Here is a 7893-nt window from a genome sequence, read left to right on the forward strand (position 1 = left end):
TGTGTTGTATCTGTGCACCTACTGGACCAAGCAAAGGGACACAGAAGCCAGGAAATGGACTGCAGGACATACTGATTGGTTTTGACAGAGACAAAGGAGGCAGCTCACTGCCCTTTGAGGGAAGGATGGTTCTTGAGCAACAGAGGAGGCAGGGAGAAGGATGTTGTTCCATGAAACAGGTGGGACTACAAATCAGCTATGGGCTCCAGGATCAAACAGAACCAGAATGAACTAGAACAAGCCAGAGGCACTCTCCATAACTGACATGCTGCAGCCTCAAAAGCAGTCTCCTCCTCCTCATTGATGGTGGACGAGAAGGTGGCCTCAGAAAGATAAGAGTCCAAAGGGCGGAGGGAAGGGGGATCTACTAGAGTAAGTACGGAGGAACTGTATAAGCAGCAGATCATGTCTCTCCACCCCCATCCCCAATTCAAGCCACTATATCCACAACCAAGGCTGGCCCTGGTGGGGTATGAGTCGGGGTGGGAGAAGTACGGAAAGAAGTTAAGCTTGACACTGAATTTGAGACTGGTCTGATAAAGCGAACTAGACTGAGTTTTAAATAGCAACTGAGAATGTCTTAAACCAAAACTGAATGGAAAGTTAAGAAATCTGTCCAAGATTTCATTACGGAAAAGTGGAATTGTCGAGGGTGGGAGGGAGGGAGACGCAAGAGGGAAGAGATATGGGAATATATGTATAATTGACTTACTTTGTTATAAAGCAGAAACTAACACACCATTGTAAAGCAATTATACTCCAATAAAGATGTTATAACCCCCCCAAAAAAAAGTGGAATTGTCACTATAGCACAATTACGGGAAGCTGCAACTAAAACACTCAATAAAATGACTAATAATGCATTAAAGTGAATTAGAAGAGGCACTTTCATTTTTCTCTCCATAGATGAAGAAGACAGTGATGACCGTGAAGTGGCTACTTATTTGTCCCATCTCCAAATCAGTCCATAACTATGTTGATTTGCTTAAAAAGCAAAGTATTAGCCAAGGTCTACCCTTGAGTACAGCATGAGTGGTTAAAATAGGAGCTTTGGAGTCGGAAGGACTTGGGCTGGATTCTGTTGGTAGCCAGGTCACTTTCATCTACTGGAGCCTCAGTTCCTTCATTCAAAAAAGTGGGGATAATTATACTTACTTCAGATGGCTGATGTAAATATTGATTGGAATAATTTATGAAGAACACTTAGTCCCTAGTAAGCACTCCATAAATATTATCATTGTTGATATAAATAAAACATTACTCTGCTTTTCTGTCTAGATGGCAGTTATGATCATGGTAAAATTCAATCACTGTCAGTACACTAACCTCTCTGCTTTGCTCCAATTAAAGGTGCCAAGGCCAAGTTGGTTCATGTTCATAATGGTGCCCTGTAACAGTACTGATGGACAAAAAGCCTTGCTGAGATACTTAGAAAAAAATAAAATATTGGAAGTGCTTCCTAGCAGACTAACACTTTAAGAAGAGATCATTATTTAAATGAATCACGATGTGCTTTTGATTCAAGATGCAGATGAGAAAGTAAATACTACTCTTCTAGTACTCCTACAGTTCTTTCCTCGAAGAGCTTTTCTTCCTTTTCCCCTCATTTGATTTGCTCTCAATTTTAATTTAGTTTCATGTATGGGAAAGTCTGCCAAGGTTGGAAGAACTGAGATTTGATCTACTTCTAAATATTTGTTCATAAAGCTCTAGTGTTTTTCCAAGTCAGTATTTCAGGGCACTTGCCTCCCCTCCCCACTGAAGGCTGACGCCAGCAGCCCAGGAATCAGGAGTAATCCTTGACTTTTGAACCAGTCTGTTGGCACAGCAGACGAAAACATGTGACTATGCAAATGTCCTCAACTTTCAAAAATCTGGAAAAATACAGAATAGAATGATTTGAAAAAGTATTCAAAACTATTTTTGCCAAGAATTTCTGTGGCTATCAGAAAACCCTTCCAAGGAATTAACTGTCTTCTGTCACCTCACCTTCCTCCCTGTCTCCTAAAGGTGATTTCCTCATTCTTTTCCTCTAGATGCAGTTGTTGAAAAAAATGGATGATCTTTCTGTTTCACATTAACAGTAATACTTAACTCTCTTGGTCTCAATCAAAGTTAAGGTCTAAGGTTGTGCTGGGGTTTAGGTGCTTTGATTGCCACAGTTGATTTTTAGAAGTATTCTTACCTACCATCTCTTCCCACTCCAATTTACTCAAAATAATCCTACTATTTGAGTAATTTCTATCTTCACAATCTCTAATTCCAACACCCCTAGTATCACCCTACCAACATCACCAACACACACACACAGAGACACATTTTCTCCTGAAGCAAACTGGGGTGCCATTGATAAGCCCAAGAGTGTTACTGAAAATGCAGTAGTTGGCCCTCCATATCCGTGGATACAAAGCCCATGGACGTGGAGCACTGGTTATATTCCTTGCACTCTGCCATTTTATATAAGAGACGTGAGCATCCACGGATTTTGGCATGCGTAGGGGTTACTGGACTCAGTCTCCCATGGATACTGAGGGACAGCTGTACAAAGAAAAATGCTGAGAAGGAAGTTGAAAAGGAGGAGGGAGAAAGTTTGGGGACAGAACGAAAAGAATGAAATAAAGAGCTTGGAGTGGAAGGAGCTGTATTTAAGTTTACTCCAGGAGCCAATATGTTCCATTAATTGATTTTAATTCTTTTGTTCAAGATAAGTTGATTATAGAACCTTTCAGAATTCCCATTATGGTTTACCTTTTCCCTGCTTTGAACTCCCTTCATTTCAATTTCAACTAAAAATTATCCTGTACTATCATTTCAATTTGCCAAAATTTCACTTCCTATCAGTTCCATTCATTCTCTTTAGGACAAGTTGATCACACACAAATAATAAAACAAGATGATGTTGGCCATCTTTAGATAAGCCTATCTAAGACAAATCCCTTAATAGCTCATCATTAAAAATATATATATCTGGAATATTTTTTCTAACATACATAGCACGTCCATTCCTGTCCTGTGCCCCAATGCCTAAGAATACTTAGTTAGGAACTTACACCAATCAGAGCTGATCTGACTGAAGGGACACTGAACTTCAACGGCCAGTTACTCTAAGGCCAGTCCTCTCAAAAAGACAGTGAATAAGGAAGGGAAGGACCTGGGAGAGTCACAGCTGAGTTGGAAGCACTGTTTTCACACTGCTGCAAAGTATGTACAATTCAGAGTTCTCCCAAGCTTGTACCAACAGAAGCATTTCAAAAACAGCAACAGCCATTCAAGGAATTCCTGCTCTGCTTCATGGGTTTATAAAAACACAGTGAATCCTGATAACCACCCTGAGGGTTAAGTATAACGTCATCATGCAATGGACATTTGTTTTTGCCTCCCTAGCATCTATTTCCCCTTTTTGGATAGCTCCAAATTTTGACTGGGGATCCATCCGCTGCCTACTCTCAGTCCGCCTCTTTGGATGGGGCTCTATCCTCAGCTGCAGGAAATACAGCATGTGACCAAGCCTGGCTTTGCTAAGCACCTCCTGACCCGGCCACAGAAAGTGGTTGAGAATGTCTCGGGAGAACAGAAACGTGCCCTCTAACTGATCCTTAACCTGAAAGGCCGTAGACTGAAGCTGCTAGGAATGGCTTGCCACCACCAGGGGAGAGCCTTACGAGCATGGAACTAAGGGCAAAGGGAGCTGAGATAGGAGAAGAAACAAGAACCTGAGTCTCCCTGACATTGTTTGGGCTCTGGATCAATCTGAATCCTGAATTCATGCCAACACCTCAAAATTTTAGTCACTTGAGCCAACTCATTCCCCCTCTCTTTTTTGAGTCTGACTGGATTGAGTTTTCTGTACCTTGCAAGAGAAAGAATCTTAACTGATATGCCTGATTTTATAGATAAGAAAACTAAGATTTTATACTTACTGAAGGACATACGGTAAGTGGCAGACCTGGATTTTAAATCTAGTCTCTTTCACTCAAAACACCATATTCTTCCAATACAACATGAGGCATGAAGGCAATAATTTCATTTTGAGAGGTGTGATATTTAATTTTATATGTCAATTTGGCGAGGCTATAGTGCCCAGGGCTTAACCAAACGCTAGTCTAGATGTTGCTGGGAAGGTATTTTGTAGATATGGTTAATATTTACAATCAGTTGAATTTAAGTAAAGCAGATTATTCTCCATAATGTGCACGGATGGGCTTCATCCAATCAGTGGAAGGTCTTTAAAGCAAAAACCAGAGAAGAAAGAATTCGGCCTCAAGACTGACACAGAAATCCTGCCTGAGGTTCCAGCTGACCTATAAAGATTTTGAACTTGCCAGTCAATTTCTTAAAATCTCTCAGTCAGTAAATCAATCTCTCTCGAACCCTGACGGACACAAAGATTAACTGAAGGATACCCAGGAGAATGTGGGACAGGGCCAAAAGAAACATACTTTTCTCCCTCATCAGGTCATTTCCTAGATGACTTTCCAAAATAAGACAAGGACAAAGCTCCACGATTAAGGTCACAAAGACACTTTTTCTGTCAAGTGCCTGATGAGACATTTTGTTTGCTTTGTTTTTCTCCAAAGTGAAAAAAAATTGCAGATATTTACAAATAAGTCGTGTCAAATTGTTACTGTCAATACTTTTTTAAATGCAGGCTGATTTTGAAAATAAAAGGCAATGAAGAAGCAGTGGTGTGCACAGGTTTGAGAGGATTTTCATATTCTTTCAAAGAGTTCGATTATAGTTCAGGGCAGGGACAGAGTCTCGAAGGAGCACTCACCAGTACTACCATGATTCACACTTGATTTCTCATATCACTCTTTCCTACAGTCACAGCATCCACTCAAAAGATGCAGCATTTTCAACACAATATAGAGGGTAACTGAACCATCAGTGTGGCTTCACACTGCAACTCTGCTGACGTTTGCTAAGATGCCCAAACCCAATGGGATAAATAATTCAGTTCCCCTGAAAGATATGAGGGAAGGGCTCTGATGGGTTGATAAAGAAGAATGCTGCTGTCCTCATCTGTTTTCAAAGGATGCAAGACTTGTCAACTCTATCCTAGTTTTCAAATAAACCTTGAAATTCACAACCCCAAATTGAGATTCTCATTTTCAGCCACAGCTATTCTTGATTTCTGTTCCACTGATACTACAGGCATAGAGAGATAAGTCAGATGATTTGCAGCTCAAACTATAAAAGAAGTTTCACAGACACAATAGGAAAAAAGAAGGTTTGGTAGGTTTGGAAAATTCTTTTTCTTTTAATACACTATAGAATGTGAAGCAGAAGCACAATGACTTAATGAGTTTCTGTCTCTGTACTGTGACAAATCTACAATTTGGCCATTGTAAAAGTAATGATATGTTTCATTAATTTCATATGTTCCTTTAATAGAGTATTTCGAGGGAAGGCATTTTTGCTTTAGAAATTAGAGCAAAGAAAAGCTGATAAAAGCTTCAAGTTGGTGTTCGGTACTTCCTGGAACACATTAATAACATTCAACCGCCTTTTCAAACACACAGACAAATCTCAAAGCGATGCTTTGTCTTCCCAGTCATAATCCTAATAATGAAAGACTAGAAATCCTTACCTAATTTCTCCCCACAATCCACCTCCCCCCAATGCTTGCATATGAGTGCGCAAACACACACACACGTATACACGTCACCCTTTTTACAGGTACATTTGGATCTGAAAGTTAATATTCTATAACCCCCATGCATCTACTCAATCACTCCTGGGCCACATCCTCTATGCAGTTTCCAAATACCCTTTGGGGACCATTCTTCAGAAACAAGTCACATAACTGCCGTGGTCTCACCCTGCCTTTTCATAAATATCCTCATATTGGGCTTTCTTTGGTTGGATCCTCTAGAAGCTGACCCCAGCCAAGGGTCTGAATACAAGAACCTTATTTGTGAGAGCATCTAGGAAGCACGTGAAGTGGGGAGGGGAAATGAGGCAGGAAGGCAAGAAGCCATTCAAGAATGCACTATTGGGCTTCCCTGGTGGCTCAGTGGCTGAGTGTCTGCCTGCCGATGCAGGGGACATGGGTTCGTGCCCCGGTCCGGGAAGATCCCACATGCCACGGAGTGGCTAGGCCCATGAGCTGTGGCCGCTGAGCCTGCGCGTCCGGAGCCTGTGCTCCGCAACGGGAGAGGCCACAACAGTGAGAGGCCCGTGTACCACAAAAAAAAAAAAAAAAAAAAAAATGCACTACTGAGGGAGCTGTCTTCGTGGGCAATGGGGATGCAATCCCGCAGGGAACTGGTGGGAGCTTGTGTAAAACATATCTGGGTTATCCCCACTGGGGCACTTATCCTCCAATTCCCACGTGTCAGTGGCCGAGGGCTGCTCCCAGGGGAATGAAATCCCCACTCTCCTGACCTGCAGTGTTTGTGGATGAAGGGAAGCTGTTGGGGGAGACACAAAGAACTTGCAGTAGGATCCCAGCAGCACATGTGGGATGGGTGAGAGCCTAGAGGACGGGGGTAGAACAAATGTGGCTGCTAATGGTGCCACAGAACGGGTCTGTCCCCTAAGAGAGCAGTCCCCAACATTTTTGGCACCAGGGACCGGTTTTGTGGAAGACAATTTTTCCATGGACGGGGCGGCGGGTGGTTCCACGGTAATGTGAACGATGGGGAGCGGTAGATGAAGCTTCATTCGCTGGCCCACCGCTGTTGACCTCCTGCTGTGCAGCCCGGTTCCTAACAGGTCGTGGACTGGTCCATGGCCCTGCCCTGAGACATTCACTCAACAAGCTCCTTTTACCCCAACTGTCCAAGTGCTACTATCCACGAACCTTACCGCAAGTTTGTGACAGCAGTCACTGAACACATTCATCTGCCACACTTCCTCTTTGCATTCAGAGGCTGGAGGGTGGTGGGTTTTATTTGACTTGACCTTTAGAAAAAACTCTGGGCTTGTTCTATTTTGCTAACAGAGGTAGCTGGCATCTACAAACCCACTGTGAAATTTGGATGTGATCAATGTGTTTATTCTCTAAAAATGTCTTACGTCCCTCTGTGAGATTTCTAGCCCAATCCCATGAATAGAAAAATTAGGCTGGGGTAGGTAGGAAGGGAGAATGGGAGGAGAAATTTACATCAAAGTTTATACCTAAAAAAACAACAGCAGTAGAATAAATCTCAAGGTTGGTTGAGAAGTGGGAAGGTAGACTTGTTGTCTACTTTTTTTTTTTTTTTTTAAGAAACATCTTTTACCCAGTCCTGGGGAATTAAGTGCTGTCCTAGCAGCCTGTCAGGGTGGACACCTTGGCCATAGACTGCTGGCATCCTGAGGCTTCTGTAGAGCCATTTTCAATTGGTGGTGCTCTTGGCCAGTGAGAGCTATTTTGAGAGACCCACTCATTTCCAGACCTCCATTTATTTACTTGTATAAAAAGCATTAGCCCTGTTAAGAGAAAGCATTGATTCAGGCTATATTGTGAATTATATCATCGTATTTCTCATTTATCTTATCATCTGACTGCTTCCCCAGAACAGGGTTGGAAGAAGCTGGGAGATGGTGAGAGACTCAGGGCAGACACAGGTGAGTCAAAATGGTGGGCTGGAAACACAAATACATTTAGAAACAAAAGCAAACAAAGAAACTAATTTGCAAGCCAGGCATTCACTGAAGATGTGAACTGCCTCCAGCACGCTGTTGTTTTGCAGTCCTAAGCCTCTGCATGAATGAACTGCTTGCCCTTCACACTCATGGATATGATATATCACTAGTTATGCAGGTACTTGGAGGGAGACTTCTGACTTGAAGTCCTAGTATTCCTGGGCCTGGCAGGACATAGGGTGGCATTCCTGGTCACCAGAGCATTCTTCCAGATGAGCACTTTTCTCCATGTACTAGTTAAATCTTCCATTAACTCAGGTC

The sequence above is a fragment of the Tursiops truncatus genome, chromosome 3 (assembly GCF_011762595.2).
Source record: "Tursiops truncatus isolate mTurTru1 chromosome 3, mTurTru1.mat.Y, whole genome shotgun sequence".
Classification (NCBI taxonomy): Eukaryota; Metazoa; Chordata; class Mammalia; order Artiodactyla; family Delphinidae; genus Tursiops; species Tursiops truncatus.